A 16,443-nucleotide genomic window follows, 5' to 3' on the forward strand; every position below is an offset into this window, starting at 1 on the left:
ACCTTGGCAAGGTACTGAATCTCTTTATGCCTCAGTTTCCTCATCTGTAAAACACGAATCATAATAGTTATGACCCCATCTGATTGTCATGAGGTCTTAACACATCAGTGTTCATAAAGGTTGAGAGCTGAGGCTGGCACACCTGTGTGTTTGTTAAGTAATCAACCACCTCTCGTTTAAGGAATTTACCCTGTCACAAGGTTGGGAAAAAATATCTATATACTGATGAAATGAGGCATAATTGCTAACCCAATGTCACAGTGTCCTAGGAAAGGGTGTGATGTGTGGTCTGGAAGAGTCAGGGGCGAACAGATTCAGAGGACAGAGAGGAAAAGGCCAGGTACTCACCAGTCACTGAACTAAGGACTTTGCATGCATTTCCTCTTAATCTTAAAAATAATCCTGGGCTGCAAATACTGTCTTCCCCATTGAACAGCAGTGAAAGCTGAGGCTTTCAAAAGGTCAAGACTGGAATTTGCAAGTGACAAAGCCAGGATTCCTTTGGGGACACGAGTCCAGAAGGAGGCCAGGTGGCCTGGCCAGGCCCCGGTGTTTGAAGGGTCCTGACGGGTTGCTCCCACGGCTGCCTTTCAGAGGTCCTGGGGCTGAGGGGCCCCCACAGGTGCCTTGCTGCGCTCCTCCTTTGGATTTTGCTCGTTGCTGCAGCGATAGTCCAGTGTCAATATTTTACAGAGTGATTTGCTTATACTTCGTTCCCGAGGCTTTAAAGTAAGAGCATGTTTTAAAAAGAATGAATGAGTAACCGTTCTATATGTCTGTTGTTAACCACACGTGATGATGATGGGGTTTTCCTTGGAGAGCCGGAATGATGCTCCACCTTCACAGGTTTCTGAAATCAGTTACGCTTTTGTTAATTGGAGTTGTTCCTTTTTTTTTTGGCCTTCCCTGAACATAGAAAATAAAGTCAGGGGGTAGTCCTCTCCGCTGATGGATGGCACCCTGGGGCATTTTTCATGCGTCCACTCTGTTTTCCCAGAAGTCTCTGAGTGGCTATTACATACATCTAAGGGGCCCAGGGTCAATTTCTATTTATGTGACAGATTCCTCGTGTTTGTTTATTTCAACTGAAAACCTAACCCAGGGAAATGTTTCAGGATGTTGACCTTTAAACGCTGTGGATGAAATCCTGCTGCTTTTCCTTGCTTAACAACTCCAACAACTGCCACAATTACAACACTGGCTGCTGCTCCCCGGATGTTCGGTGCCTCCCAGGCACCCTGTCAAGGGCCTTCGCCATAATCCCCTGCAATTCTCCTAGCAGCCCTGTGAGCGAGGTCTGTTTATGTCTGTCTTACGGGTGAGGAGACTGAGGCGTAGGAAGGGAAAGACCATGTGCAGGGGCACATGGCCCGAGGCCTTCCCTCTCTGGAGTCAAACTCCTCAATGTTCCTGCAATGCGGCCGAGCAGTGAGTGGTCGTACCTCCTCCAACAATCCATGCTGCACGGTGTTGTGTGTGTGAGTTTCCCAAAGCAAAGGAGGGAGACCTATCCCAGCTTAGAAACTTCTGGAAGACTACGATGCCCAGAAGTAGCATGCCAGGACTCAGTGAAGGCCACACAGGCGCATGACAGTGGACCTTGGGCTCCTTGACAATTTACAGCTGGAGGGATCACCTGAAGCCACTCATTCTTAACACACACCGCCTTGCTGCTCAACAACCTTCCCCACGCGCCCATGCCTCCAGGCAGCATGAGGATCAGCGGGTCCCTATTTGCCTGGATTGCCCCCATTTTAACACCGAATGTCTCCCAGCCTAGGACACCTTCAGTCTTGGGCAAATCAGGACTAATCCTTATCCCACATCTGCGGGAGAGTGCACAGTCAGCAGCCTGTTACCTCTCACTGTGAGACTGTCCACTGCTCTTGTACGTAGAGAACCTGTGGGCGCCAGGCCGCGGGCTGGAGCTGTCGGACGCAGACTCTCCCTGGCCAGGCCAGCCAGGCGCCTCTGAGCCTCTTCTCCACGAGGCCTCCACATTGGCCTGTAGAGAACTGAACGAACATCACCACAGTTTCTGACAGCTCAAGGACACATCCGTGGGATTATGCCCGCCCTCTTCAAGTGCCTGCCTGGGAGAGCTCCAGGCCGCTAAAAAATTGAGTTTGTTTTGGCCAAAACCTGAAGATCAGACCCCTGTCTCCCGGTGCTTGTGAGAGGGTAGGAGCTGAGCTTCAATTAGCACCAGTTAGCAATCCCAGGTGGGTTCACACGGACCAACCTCCTTACGGCTTTTTGTAATTTTTCACTTCCGTGAGTCTACTGAGCCCCCACTCACCCCTCCCTCTTCCCTCATCCTCCCCTTAAAACGCCCAGTCACCTCTGTACAAATCAAAGTTGAGTTTAATTCATGCTGGACTCTTCCATATTGCAAAAGTATATTATTGATTAAAACCTGTCATTACCACTTAAGCTAGTGTTCAGCTTTGTTTATTTTTGACACCTGTATTCTGTGTGTTGCCTCCAATGCCTGCCCCCATCACCTCCACCTTCCACCACCCACTCCCACCCCTCCCCTTCCATGCACATAGGATCTTCCCTCTGCAGGTCCAGCTCTTGGTGGTTTCCTTCCTTTGACCTCCTGTGGCACTTGTATATGGTGCTTCTCCCTGGGAAAACAAGGTATGTTATATCATACTAGAGGCCCGATGCATGAAATTCGTGCAAGAGTAGGCCTTCCTTCTCCCCCGCTGCTGGCATCAGCTTCCCTCTGGCTCCCGGGACCCAGGCTTCCCTTACAGAGGGAAGCCCCACTCACCTGCCCTAGCCTGCTGGTCAGTGGCCTGGGCCTCCCTCTGAGGGGCGATCATGGGGCAATGGCTGGGCTCTGACCAATCACGTGGCATCCACCTTGGCTGGCCTGGTGCCAGTGGGTGTCATAGCGTGGTTCAGATGGTCCTCTGGATGGTTGTTCTGCTGTTCAGCCATTTGGTTGATTTGCATATTATGTTTTTATTATATAGGACTGCTTTCTGTGGAGACCCTTTGCCTGTACCTGGCTTTGGGCCCCTCGAGGGCAAAAACAGTGTCTCATGCCTCTTTGTGTATCCCAGCCTCAGAAAAGCTTGCACAGTGGATAATCAAGTGTGTGATGTCAATGATGGCTTAGAATAGGAGACTGCCCTGTCCTTGCATTACCAATCTTACCAATCTTTCCTCAGAAAGTAATAGTTCTGCTTTTTAAGAACTTCAGTCTCCTGTAAGATTTATAGGTCTCTCTCTCTCTCTCTCTCTCTCTCTCTCTCTCTCTCTCTCTCAGCAGAATGGAGTAGCAAAGAGCACAGCCTTTGTAGTCACATTGGCCTAGAATTCCTTGCTCTGTGATTCTACTTTTAAAAACAATCATGTGCAAGTTTACACCACTTCTCTGAGCTTCATTTCATCAACTCTAAAGCAACTGTATCACATTCCTCACTGGCTGATTCTAGTCATGAGGATGAAATGCCATAAGAATACCTACTGCATAGTAAGTACCAGTAAATGGAATCAATGAAAAACATATTCTAACCACGCAAAACAGCAGGGAGAGACAGGTAAGCAAGTGTGGGATTGGAAGGGAAGAAAGGACAGAGGTGAAATAGAAGCTGGAGCAATTGGAGTGTCTTTGGAGAAACTTAGGGTCAGGGGATCTGGGAAGATGAGTGGGGAAAGGAGAAGGAAAATGTATTTTCTTTTTCGAGCTTCTATCGTGTGCACTAGATATTTTGTACATGCACTTCACTGAATTTTCAGACATGCTATAAGATACTAGTATCAGCGCCATGATTTACAGGCATGGACACTTCTGTGGTAACAGGGTTTATAAGTGGCAGAGCTGAGATGGACTCAAGCCGGGCTCATTCTAGAGCCATGTTTTCCCCACTTCGCTGACCCCCATTCCTTACCCAATTACAAGTGTGTGTGGATGCTCTGGGTATCCGGATACATTAAAAACAGCTTTCTTTGTAGCTCCAAACAGTTGCTCTATCTGCTCTGATTAGAAAATCTGCATGGGGGTGGGGATGGGTTAAGACACCAGCTTCACCTGGGAAGCCCCTCCAACCTGCTTTGACTATATTGGCCCGGGTGAATATAGAATCTTTCTTACGGTAAGGAATGAAATCCCACCTAAAGAAGTTTAAACAATGAAGATACCTCCTATTTCTTGTAACGAAGGGCAGGAGCTAGGACAGCTTTGAGACACAGAACCCTAAGCCATGGACGATGGCTTTATGTTTCTGCAAGGCTTTATGCTCCCCCTGCTTACCTGACCAGTGTAGGTCTGTTCTAAAGGGGACTGCTCAGTGTCAAAAGAGCTGCCGTTAACAGCAGGACAAATGACTTGTTATGAGAGAAAAATCCTGGACTAAATATTCCTTTTCTTCAGTTGTTAGTTCAGTTCTCAACCAGTAACAGTCAATAAAGGGAATACTCTGTATCTAGATTGATTGGCTTAAGCCAGTGTACCTTAACCAGTCACTGTCAGGAACGATAGCACTACCACATTGGCTGATAGTAATCAGAATGTATTTCTATAGTTAGGACTGAGGGGACTTTTTTTGTTAATCCTCACCAAGGATATTTTTTCCATTGTTTTTTGTTTTGTTTTGTTTTGTTTTGAGAGAGAGTAGAAGGCAGTGGGGGGAGAGAGACAAATTGGTTGCCTCCCACACATGCCCCAACCAGGTATTGAGCCTACAACTGAGATACGTGCCCTTGACCACAGTCAAACCCGTGACCCTTCGTTCCATGGGCTGATGCTCTCACCACTGAGCCAAACCGGCTAGGGCAGAGAGGACTTTAATTATAAATATGTAACATTTAGTACAGTTTGGGCATGACCAATCAGAATGGATGCTAGTTATAAACAACAGCAAGTCTGTCTGCTGTGTACAGGCTGATTATCAATCCGAGATACCTATCCACAGTACAGGTTTGCTAAGAAGGAGGAAAGGAGAATGGACTTTGGGTAGGCAGTCAACCATGTCTGCTAAATTGAATATGTGTCTACTGAGTGTTGGGCTAACAAGGTATTCTCCAATCCCATTTTTCTAGCCTGACAGCTCATCTGTGACCCCAGTGGTTAGATAATCTTATGTTTAACTTGCTCTGTTTAAATAGGTATCATCTAAAAGGTGAGCTTGGTGGAACATTTCCACCATGGAATACTATGCAGCTCTAAAAAGAGGGCTCTCTTACCCTTTGGGACAGCATGGATGGACCTGGAGACTCTTATGCTAAGTGAAATAAGCCAATCTGAGAAAGACAAATATCACATGATCTCACTTATTTGTGGAATCTAATGAACAAAATGAATTGACTAACAAAATAAGACCCAAAGCATGGAAGCTTGGAACAGACTGACATACCTTGATGTGGGGTTGGGGGACGAGAAGAGATGAACCAAGGAACTTGCATACTTATATGCATAGCTCATGGACACAGGCAATAGAGTGGTGAAGATCTGGGGGTGGGTAGGGGGTTGGAGGAGGAGGGAAAGGGCAGTGAAATGGAAAACATCCGTAATACTATCAACAATAATATATATATATATATATATATATATATATACTAGTGTATTAAATAATATATATATATATATATATATATATATATATATATATATATATATATATATACTAGTGTATTAAAAAAAAGGTGAGCCTGAATGTGACCTAACCCTGCCAGGTCCAACTCCGTCCTCTGTGTGGACCTAATAGCGAGTCAATCCAAGTTGCATCCCTGTTCAGTGCCAGAGCCAAACAACTGTGCTTTACACATAGGCAACATGAGTAAATGGACACCCTGCCTAGAGTGATCTCCCTTCCCAACTGAAAGCTTTAAGGGGTCCTTAATCAGTCTTTCCTACAGTTTACTCAGTCCTTATAATTCCTGACCAAATGGGAGCCCGGGCAGCTTAAATCAGTTGCAGATTTGATTGCAGAAGATTTTAAGAGATGTAAAGTTATATCACTATCAAATGTAGGCGGTACTCAAATTAGATTATAGAGAGAAGTCTTGTAAAGCCCCTACTATGAATATAAATAGATAAAAATGATCTATAATGAGATTATCAATTATTTGTATTTACTTCTTTGCTTTGAAAGGGCTTATGATGGCTTACCACCAGTGTGTTCTGCCAATTACTCTAACCTTTCCCCCAGAAATCTTGTTTGCACTATTGATTTGACTCTCGATGCAGAGTCTGAAATAAGGTTCTGTCCTATTCCTGATTTTGCAATCTTATGTGCTCATCAGGTCGATTTTTTATTGAGCACATAAAAGGGTATTTGTTTTTTGGGTGCTAGTTATTTACAAAGTCAGCTGAAGAGTTATTTTTTTGCTATTAATATTCTTATTTAAGGAAAATGTGGAAACTCGATCACCAGGATATATGAAATGGACGTGCAGTGGAGTAGTTTGTAAAACCTGAATGTGAACAGTCAAATAAGTCCAGGGAAATAAGACTGGCAGTGTGGCCAGGTTGAAGAAGTACTAGATCATGGGGAAACCTGAGTTCTGCTGGCTGTGTGACCATGGACAAGTCACTTAACTTCTCTGAGCCACAGCCAGCTCATCCAGGGTTTCACTAGGCCAGCGGTGACAAATACTCCCGGCCACAGGGACAAGACAGAAAATACATGTGAATAAAGAGGCCTTGAAAGAAAAGAAAACAAAACAGTAAAACAGAAAGCCAACAAAATCCCAACTTCATTGTGGGGCTGGGGGGCAATGGAGGGTGGCAGAGACTGCAGCCCCGAATAATGCTTCAAGCTGAATGCAGGGCTCCTGTGACCAGAGCCTCCCTCTGACTTTTTAAAAGAGGAGCTTAAAAATCCATAACTTTATGCAAATTGTTTCAGTTCTTAAGCATTGGATGGAACAATAAACTCGTGTGGACCAGTGCTCGGTGAACAAAATTACATTTTCCCTTGGCTGAATCCAGCTTGGGGTTACCGATTTGCAACCTCTAGACAAGATTAACTTTGAAATTCGTTCCCGGGACAGAATGCTGTGGCTCTGACAGTTTCCTGTGGAATATCTCCTCGGAGTCCCTGCAACTTGGAGCTGGGAGAGGTGGCAGCGGGCATCTGGTCGCCTCTCACACATTATCCCTGGCAGTTGTTACCTCGCCTCTGCGAGGCTGCTCCACAGACAGACTCTCCTGAAGGCGACTCTGAAGCTGCCTCTCGTATTGAGAAGAAGCCCTCATTCAGCTTCTCTTATGGGTTCTAGTTCTGTCCTCTGGAGCAAACAGCGCATTCCTAACTCTTGGAGCTGCAGACTCAGATGACCGCCTCCCATCCCCCCACACATGCCAGGCAGCGGTTTCCTGGGCAGAGTCTGGGCTTTGGAAGGTCTTAGAGCCCAGAATCCTGGATGAGCTACAGATGTTTCCCTAAAAGAGGAATCCAATGAAACCTCTCTCATCTTTACTGTGAGCAGTGGGTGGGAGCCAAGTTTGGCCGCTCTTGGCCAAGACCAGTTTCCCTGGTTTGTGGGGGAGGGGGGAGGGCGGGGCCTGGGCAGTGTGGTCTGGAGAGCCACACACAGTTAGCTTGTTGGCAGGCATGAGAGGTGCTGGAGCGACTTGTCTCCTTTGCAGGGTCAGCTAGGGGTGTTTTGTCCCAGTGTGGTGCCCTGTGACCTGTGCCCACTTCTCACCACAGTGTCATCTCGAACACTTTCTGCCAACACAGGACTGACCTGGGATCACCTTCTCCTGCCCAGCCAGCCCCTAGCCAGGCTCTGCATACAGCGGCAGAGATGGGGCCTTTGCTGGGCTGGAGGGAGGTGGGGCATGGCCAAGGCTTGGGTGCCTGCCTGTAGCCAGGGGCTGCTGGGAGCCTGTGCCTGGAGGTGGGGCAGAGTCGAAGGGAATCAGAGGGCCTGCTACTGCTCAGAGCGTTCTGTGGGGGCATGGGCGCTTCTTCCCAAGTGTGGCGCTGCTTTACGGCGGAGTCTTCATGACCTAGTGCGAGAATGATCTTCCGCATGCTCTGTGATTCCACCCGTAAGGCCAGAACAGGGCAATTAACTAGGTGTAATAAATAATATAGAATGCGGTGAATATTTAGGGTCTGGTAATGATGATAAATCAGGTTTGAAATGTTCCTTGAGGAGATTGTGAGATTCTGAGAAATGAAGCCAGGAAGATTGATTAGAACCTATTGCTGTTCAGAAAACCTCCTGCAAACAAATACAGGAGGGAGTGCCAGGCTCACAGGAAAGGTGACCACAACCCACCTTGGCCTCCAAAATCCAAGTGGGGATAAGCAACACCTGCCATTGCTCTCTGGGTGAGTGCCCAGGAGAGCCAGAGACACCCCACACACAGGCGCCGTGAACTTGATCAGGAACAGGGATGAAGGAACACATAGGCTTTCTCTGTGGGCCTCACTTCCTTGGAAGCCTTGTTTATTTATTCGTGTATTTGTTTGTTTGGTTGGTTCTCTATCTGTCCAGTTTTAAGGAAAGACCCCTTTTATAAGACCTGAAGCATGGAACAGGCTGACATACCTCGATGTGGGGTTGGGGGGACGAGAAGAGATAAACCAAAGAACTTGTATACTTAGATGCATAGCCATGGACACGGGCAATAGGTGGTGAAGACCTGGGGGTGGGTGGGAGGAGGGGAGTAAAGGGAGGGGGGGAGAATGGGAGATAGCTGTAATACTGTCAACAATAAAAAGTGTACTTAAAAAAAGGAGAGACCCCTCTTGAAGGAATAAAGGTTATAAGGGTCTGTGCCACCGCGTTTGCTCTTCCTCGAGCTCACATCCTTGTTTTCCAGCTTTCAGTGTGAAGATTCATAGCCTGCATTTTGTACGCCTGGACTGGCTGGGGTTTTACATTAAATACTTTGGTGATAAATCACCCCACTCTCCCCAAATCTGGCCCAACTTGCCGGATAAATTTAGCAGTAATGTAAAATATCAACCCTGTTGGAAGTTATCTGGCAAGAGAGTGGCCCTAGTCCTGTAGCAATTAGGGGAAAAAAGCCAGACAAAGCGTTGACTGTCTGTGAATGGAAGGGGAAGCAGAAAGATCAAGGCCACGTGGGAAGAGTGGTAGCTAATAGTCAATAAACCAGGGATAATTTGTGACGCAGCGGGAAGAAGATGGGTTAGGGTTCATGAATGGCTGTGTGACCTTGGGCCAACTCCTTAACTCCTCTGAGCCTCAGTTGCCGCCTGGGTACAATGAGGGAGAACACATTTGCATCTGGTGGGAATTAAAGGAGAAGATGTGTGTCAGTGCCCAGAACTGAGGAGCGTGCTACCTGCTGACTCCCATCTCCCACCTGGTGGCCTTCTGTCTGCATATAGTCCATGTTCAGCCCTTCGGACACAATGAGAATGTAATATTTATTGGTTGATGTACAGAGGCAGGGGCTCAGACAGCATGCTTCAGCCCCACCGTGGTGAATGGCCTGCCTCGGCGCTGCTCTCTGACCCCTTGTTTGGACCTGGGATAAAATATGGGAGAGTGGATGAGCATCATGCTGTGGGGAAGGGGTGTGGTGTGAGGCAGAATCCTCACCCTTGTCCCACACACGGGCACATGGGCACTGCATGCTGGGGACACCTCAGTGAGTGCCTGGCACCTTCCTTTCCTTCTGGCCCCACTCCCCAAAGTGAAGACAGGTGATGGTGGCAAACCAGGTGCCAAATGAAAGACTAGAGATTTAAGAAGTTTTTCTTCCCTCCTTTTTTTAAATGTGAAGGATGAATAGAAATGTCGATTCTGGGTGAATAAATTATTTGATTAAGTAGGACATCAGTGTGCTCAGTGATTAGACTTGCCAAGAAACACGAGGCAGGCTGCTCATGGTTTTCCTAATTTACTGGAGGATAAATAATGCAGGAAGCGCGTCAGGTTCTTCATAGACAGATTTGAAAGAATTTGACCCCAAATCTAGGGAAGTGGTAAAGGAGGAAAAATATTGCCACGAAGCTGGTTTTACTGCTAGGTAAATTTGAAACTGCAAAAAGCGATGTTAAAATCACATCACAAATCTGTCTTCAGCCAGAAAAGGAAACTGAAAGTTAAAGAGAAACTTCCCTCCCAGACTTGGTTCTATCAATCAGCTTTCATACTGGGTGTCTGTTTAAAGATTGGCCCGTTAAGGCTACTGTGCATGAACAAGGCCCTTCCCCAGTGAGCCGTCCCTTTATGGGACTCCACTGTGGGACAGGAAGTGGACTATCAGGAGAAGAATTCTCATGGGTGAACGGTGGTGTGTCACCCACCATAAGGGTTTCTAAAAATATGCGTGCTTCCTTCAACTCGTTGCAAATTGTGGCTGATTGAGGACAGCGGGATATTTTATGACAGATAAGTATGCAGTTAAGATGGCTGTTGTCTTTGAAAGTGGGTGGAGGGACAATTTTCTTTGGACTGTGAATCATCTCATCACAGTCCGGGATATTTCTACTGCTGTTTCTTTGAGGTGTAAAATGATGAAACTATGATTATCCATTAACATCAGATTAGTTTAGCACTGTCCCTATGGGAGACCATCACAGTTCCCCTCCTGCCCTCCTTTCTTTCTTCCCTTCCTTCCTTCCTTCCTTCCTTCCTTCCTTCCTTCCATCCTTCCTTCCTTCCTTTCTCCCTTTTTCCCTCCCTCCCTCTCTCCCTTTTTTCCTTCTTCCCTCCCTCTTTCCTTCTTTTCTTCCTTCCTTTCTCCCTCCCATCCCTCCTTCCTTCTTTCTTTCAAATGTGTATCAGGCAAAGTTATAGGCTCTGGAGATACATCAGTGAACACCACAGAAAAAGTCTCTATCCTTATGTTATGGTGCTTGCATTTCTCTCTCTCTCTCTCCTCTCTCTGTAGAGGCAGACAGATACAAAAATATACTTTTGTTTATGTATACATGATTGTACATGTCAGTCTTCTTGCCATTTAAAAGTTAACCCCATGATCAAGTAGATAATAGATACTAAGCAGAGGCATTTAAGACCCCAAAGACTTTCTTGATGCTCCCCACTACTTCAAAGATGGGTGAAATGGGGCAAACTACACTGCTCTTTGATTTCCATATGTTGGTCCTGGGCCACCTCTGGATAGGAGAGTGAGTGGCAGCCTGAGTCAGTGGGCAGTTGCTACTCAAACTCCAAAGTATTTCCTGAAGAATTGAAGGACCCTTTATTGGACAGGCATGTCTTTAATGTCAAGAAGACCTCTAGGGATTGGTTAAAGACAGGTTAGTACTGGTGGCCTCTTGAAGCTCAGTTTCTCCTTCATTTTTGGGTCAATGGTTCTCAAGGTATGGTCTAGAACAGGGCCACTCCTCCGAGTCTGGGCCACTTAGTGTGCTTGTATGTATTGCTGAGTAAATAGGAGTCACCTGGAATCTTGAACAGCTCGGGTTGCTACCACACAATACACAGAGTGGGTGACTTGACAATAAACAGTTATTTCTCATGGTTCTGGAGGCTAGAAGTTCAATGTCATGGCGCCAGTTGGCTGCGTTCTGGTGAAGACTCTTCTGGTTGCAGACTGCCAATTTCTCATTGTATCTCCATATGGCTGGAAAAACGTGCGCTATGCCTGCCTTCTTCCCATAGGGCACCAATCCCATTATGTGGGCTATGACCTCATGATCCCCTCCCCAAGTCTTCACCTCCAAATACCATCACGTTGGGGATTTGATTTCAGCTTATGAATTTGGGGGACACAAGCATCCAGTCTGTGACACCTGGTGTATTTGTTTTCTATTGCTGTATAACAAATTACCACAAATTTAGCAGCTTAAAACAACACATGTTTGCTATCTCACAGTTTGTAGGTCAGGACCCTGGACAGGGCTTAGCTTGATCCTCTGCCCCATTTCTCACAAGGCTGCAACCAAGAGGTTGGCTTCCTGGGCTGTGGAAAGATCCACCTACAGGCTTGCTCAGCTTGTTGGCAGGATTCTTGTCGTTGGACTTGTCAGGCTGAGGGTCACGACTTCTCACTGGTGGAGGCTGGAGGCTGCCTCAGAGGGTCGCGTGCAGTCCTTTGTCTCATGGGCTCTCCCACTGTGGCCACTTACCCCACGAAGCTGGCGAGCAGAGTCTTGTATAACAACCTACTCATAGGAGTCTCATCTTTCAGCACTATCTCATGATTCATTCTGAGACTGTCTCATCATAGGTTTTACAAGGTAAAAGGGGGAAAAAAGAATAAGGGAAGAAAATGCAGCAGTGGTTTTCCATTACCTTCTGCTGCTCAGCCTGTGGGTCCATAGCACATGCGCTTGGCTGAAGACGAGCACTAAAAGAACCGCAGTGCTAACGTATAATAATGAGTAACATTCCCAATGGACTTCAAGTCCACATAAAAACAGATTTGCGCTGTTAAACTTAACTGACTGAGCACCAGAAAAAACTATGGACTGAAACTACAAATATTAGGAAAGGTTGTAAGAAGACAATGCTGGAAGTAAAAAGGAAAGAAAAATAGAGATGGATGAGAGGAGAAACACTAAAAGTGATTCAAAACAGGCAAGAGGCAAAAGTTAAAGTTGACAAAGCAGGGTTAGAATCTTGAATGCCAGTTTTCAGTGACTATCAGGTAGAGATAAAGAGAACTAGTACAGTAGTCAATGTAAGGAGATAGAAGAGAACAACAAAGAAGGAAAAACAGCCCTAACCGGTTTGGCTCAGTGAATAGAGTGTCGACCTGAGGACTGAAGGGTTCCAGGTTTGATTTCGGTCAAGGGCATGTACCTCGGTTGCAGGCACGTCCCCTATAGGGGGTGTGCAGGAGGCAGCTGATGGATGTTTTTCTCTCTTCGATGTTTCTAACTCTCTATACCTCTCCCTTCCTCTCTGTAAAAAATCAATAAAATATATTTTTTTTAAAAAAGAAGGAAAAACAAGTGATCTCTACCAGAAGATCCATGAAAAAAAAAAAGGGAAATTCAAACCTAGACTAGGAATACTGAACATCCAACAAAGAAGCACATCTGCTCAGGAGAAAATGAAGGGAAGGAGGAAACAGTGCACTGAAAACCCATTCAGATGAGATAAAAGGCTGATGGATACCTTTGAAGAAGATTCCTATGAGAGAGAACCTATACCCCTAGAAGGAGATATGAAAGATGCCCCGAAAATATTTGGAAAAAATAAGACACCAGGCATAGGTGGGATATCAATAGAATTATTTCAAGCCACAGAGACTAAATGTATCAAAATCCTAATAAGAATATGTCAACAAATAATGGAAAACAAAACAATGGCCTACAGACTGGAAGCCTTCAGTATTCATCCCAATCTTTAAAAAAGAAGATGTGGAGGAATGCAGTAGCTCTAGGACCCTTGCTCCAATTTCCCACGCAAGTAAAGTGATGCTCAAGGGGAGGCAACAGAGGTTCCATGTTCTATGGATCAAGAAATGGTGGATTTTCAAGTTGGATTCAGAAAAGGAAGAGGCAGTTAAGATCTAATTGTGGGCATTTGCTGGATACTGGGGTGTTCCAAAGACTTTCAGGGGAGAGTTAGTCTATGTTTTGTAGAAACAGTAAATCCTTTGTCAATCATGAAAAGCTCTGGGCTGCTCTGAAACAAACGGTCATACCTCAGCATTTGATTGCCCTGATGCATAACTTATATTGTGGGCAGGAAGCACTGTCAGGACAGGACATGGAGAGACAGGATGATTTCCTACAGGCAAAGGTGTCAGACAGGGGTGCATTTTATCTCCCTACTTGTCTGATCTGTATGCAGAACATGTACAAAAAAATCTGGGCTAGACTCAGAGGAGGGAGGAGTGGAAATTAGTGGAGAAAATATTAATAACTTAAGATATGCAGATGACACCATCCTACTGGCAAGAAGTAGCAACCATCAGAAATGACTTCTGATGAAAGTGAAAGAAGAAAGGGCCAAAGCAGGACTGCATTTGAACATCAAGAAGACAAAAAACATGACTATAGAAAAAACACAACTTTAACATAGACAATGAAATTGTTAAAGATTTCCCTTACCTTGATTCAGTCATCATTTCAAATTGAGATTGCAGCCAGGAAATCAAGAGAAGGCTGACACTCAGAAGAACAGCAGTGGGAGAATTAGGATCATTAAGAACAAAGATGTATCGTTAGAGACCACAGCTAAGATCATTTACACCCCTGTAATCCTAATTACCATGTACAAATGTGAAAATTGTACAGTGAAGAAGGCTAACAGGAAGAAAATGGATTCATTTAAAATATGCTGTTGAAATGCTCTGCAGATACCCTGGACTGTTATAAATGCCAACAGGTGGCTCCTAGAGCAAATTAAGCCTGAAATGTCACTGGAGGCAAAAATGACAAAACTGAAGCTGTCCTACTTCAGGCACATCATGAGAAGGCAGTGTTCTTTGGAAAAGACAATAATGCTGGGGAAAATAGAAGGTAGCAGGAAAAGAGGAAGACCAAATATGAGATTAGTTGACTCCATAAAAGAAACCATAGGCCAGAGTCTGCAGGAGCTGAGGGAACAGGACACTGTGGGCATCACTCAGTCATAGAGTTACCAGGAGTCAGAGCCAATTCAAGGGCACATTGGAGCTCACACAATCATAGGAATGAGAGTCCATCACCTTTGTCATAATTCATTGGTTGAGAAGAAAGTCACAGGTCCCACCCACACTCAAGAGGAGATTACACACAAGTGTGAACCAGGAATGGGGAGGGGCTGGGGGAGCCACAGCTGGTCTGGCTGTTGTAAATGCGGGTTGCTAGACTCACCCTGGATGGTCTGAAACAGAATTTCTGGGGCAGGTCCCAGGAGTCTGCATCGTAGCAACTCCCCAGGTGCTTCCTTTGCACATTATGGTTGGAGAAGCTGAGGGAGCAGAGGGATGTGGGATAGCTAGAAGCCCCACTGAGCAGCTGGGACCCCTTCCTGCCTGCCAGTGCTGTTGACTGGAGGGCACAGGGTGACGGGCCCTCAAATCCCAGGGACTCGGCAGCCAGCCCAGTGTCTAAGGGATGGAAATGTGTTACCTCCTCAGCAGATCTTTGCACAGTTTGCCCATGCTCAGTGGCCATTTAAAGTGGGGCGGGCCCCAGAATGTGGTCTCTGAATTCCATGCATGTAGGCATTTAAAAACCTGTTCATTCACATCATAACAGCTTCATGCATAATAGCTCCAACTGGAAATAACCCAAATGTCATTCAGTAAGTAAAGGATTAAACTATAGTACATCCATGCCATAGACTCTACTCAGCAGTGAAAAAGAGCAAACTACTGATACACACAACAACTTCAATGAACAGCCAGGGCATTACGTTTAACAAAAAAGAAAAAAAAGGAAAAGAAAGTCCCCAAGGAGCTACATACTGTATAATTCCAATCCTACATAATAAAACCCTAATATGCAAATCAACCAAATGGTGGAACCACCGGTTGCTATGATGCGCACTGACCACCAGGGGGCAGACGCTCAACACAGGAGCTGCACCCAGTTGTGGGCAGCTCCTGTGTTGAGCGTCTGCCCCCCAGAGGGAGGCAACCAGCAGCGGTGATTGGGGGGGCGGGACCAGCCAGCGGGTGGTACTAGGCTGCTAGCCAAGGTGGGTGCCAGCAGGGAACCCCCCCGCCCCCCTGATTGCCCTGCTTGCTGCTCATCCCACATATTGGCCCTGATTGCTGGTTAGGCGGTCAGGCCTAGGGACCCTACCCTATTGGGAACAGACTCTTAGATTTAAAAATTAAAACCTGGCAAGGTTGCTCTGACACTGAAAAAACAGGATGATGCAGCGATGGCATGCATGGACTCTGGCTTGCACATTTTGTGGTCATCCCTGATTCTGATACTTATAACTGTGACAAAGCCAATTACTTAACTTCTCTCTGCTTCAGTTTTTCCACCCATAAGATGGGGAAAATGATACTACTGCCTCAGAAAGATCATGTTATGTACTACTTTTTATAATCAGGGCAAAAAAATGTAGCTGCCCATACAACAGCAAGATGCCTTTCATCTGTATGAAAAGTATAGTCACTGGTGCATGCAGGGATTGGGCCTAAACCGGCAGTAGGACATCCCCCGAGGGCACAGGCCAGGCTGAGGGACCTCCCCCCCCCCCCATGCATGAATTTCGTGCACTGGGGCTCTAGTTATATAATTATTAGAATTGGAAAAAATTAGAAGTGGAAGACAGACAGTGGTTGCTGGGTGTTAGGGTGGTGGGCAGGAGGTGGGTATGGTCATAAAAGGGCAACACGGGATCCTCTGATGGTGGGTCTGTACACTTTCTTTACTATGGTGTTGAATACATGAAGCTACCCAGGTGATGAAATTGTGTAGAACTCCAGGGAGATACACAGAAATGAATCCAAGTAAAACAGAAATCTAAATAAGAATAGTGGATAGTAGAAATGTCAATATCCTATGCAGTGGCAGTATAGTATAGTTTTGCAAAATGTCTCTATTGGAGGAAACTGGGAATAGTGTACAAGGG

Source organism: Eptesicus fuscus, chromosome 11 (assembly GCF_027574615.1).
Source record: "Eptesicus fuscus isolate TK198812 chromosome 11, DD_ASM_mEF_20220401, whole genome shotgun sequence".
NCBI lineage: Eukaryota > Metazoa > Chordata > Mammalia > Chiroptera > Vespertilionidae > Eptesicus > Eptesicus fuscus.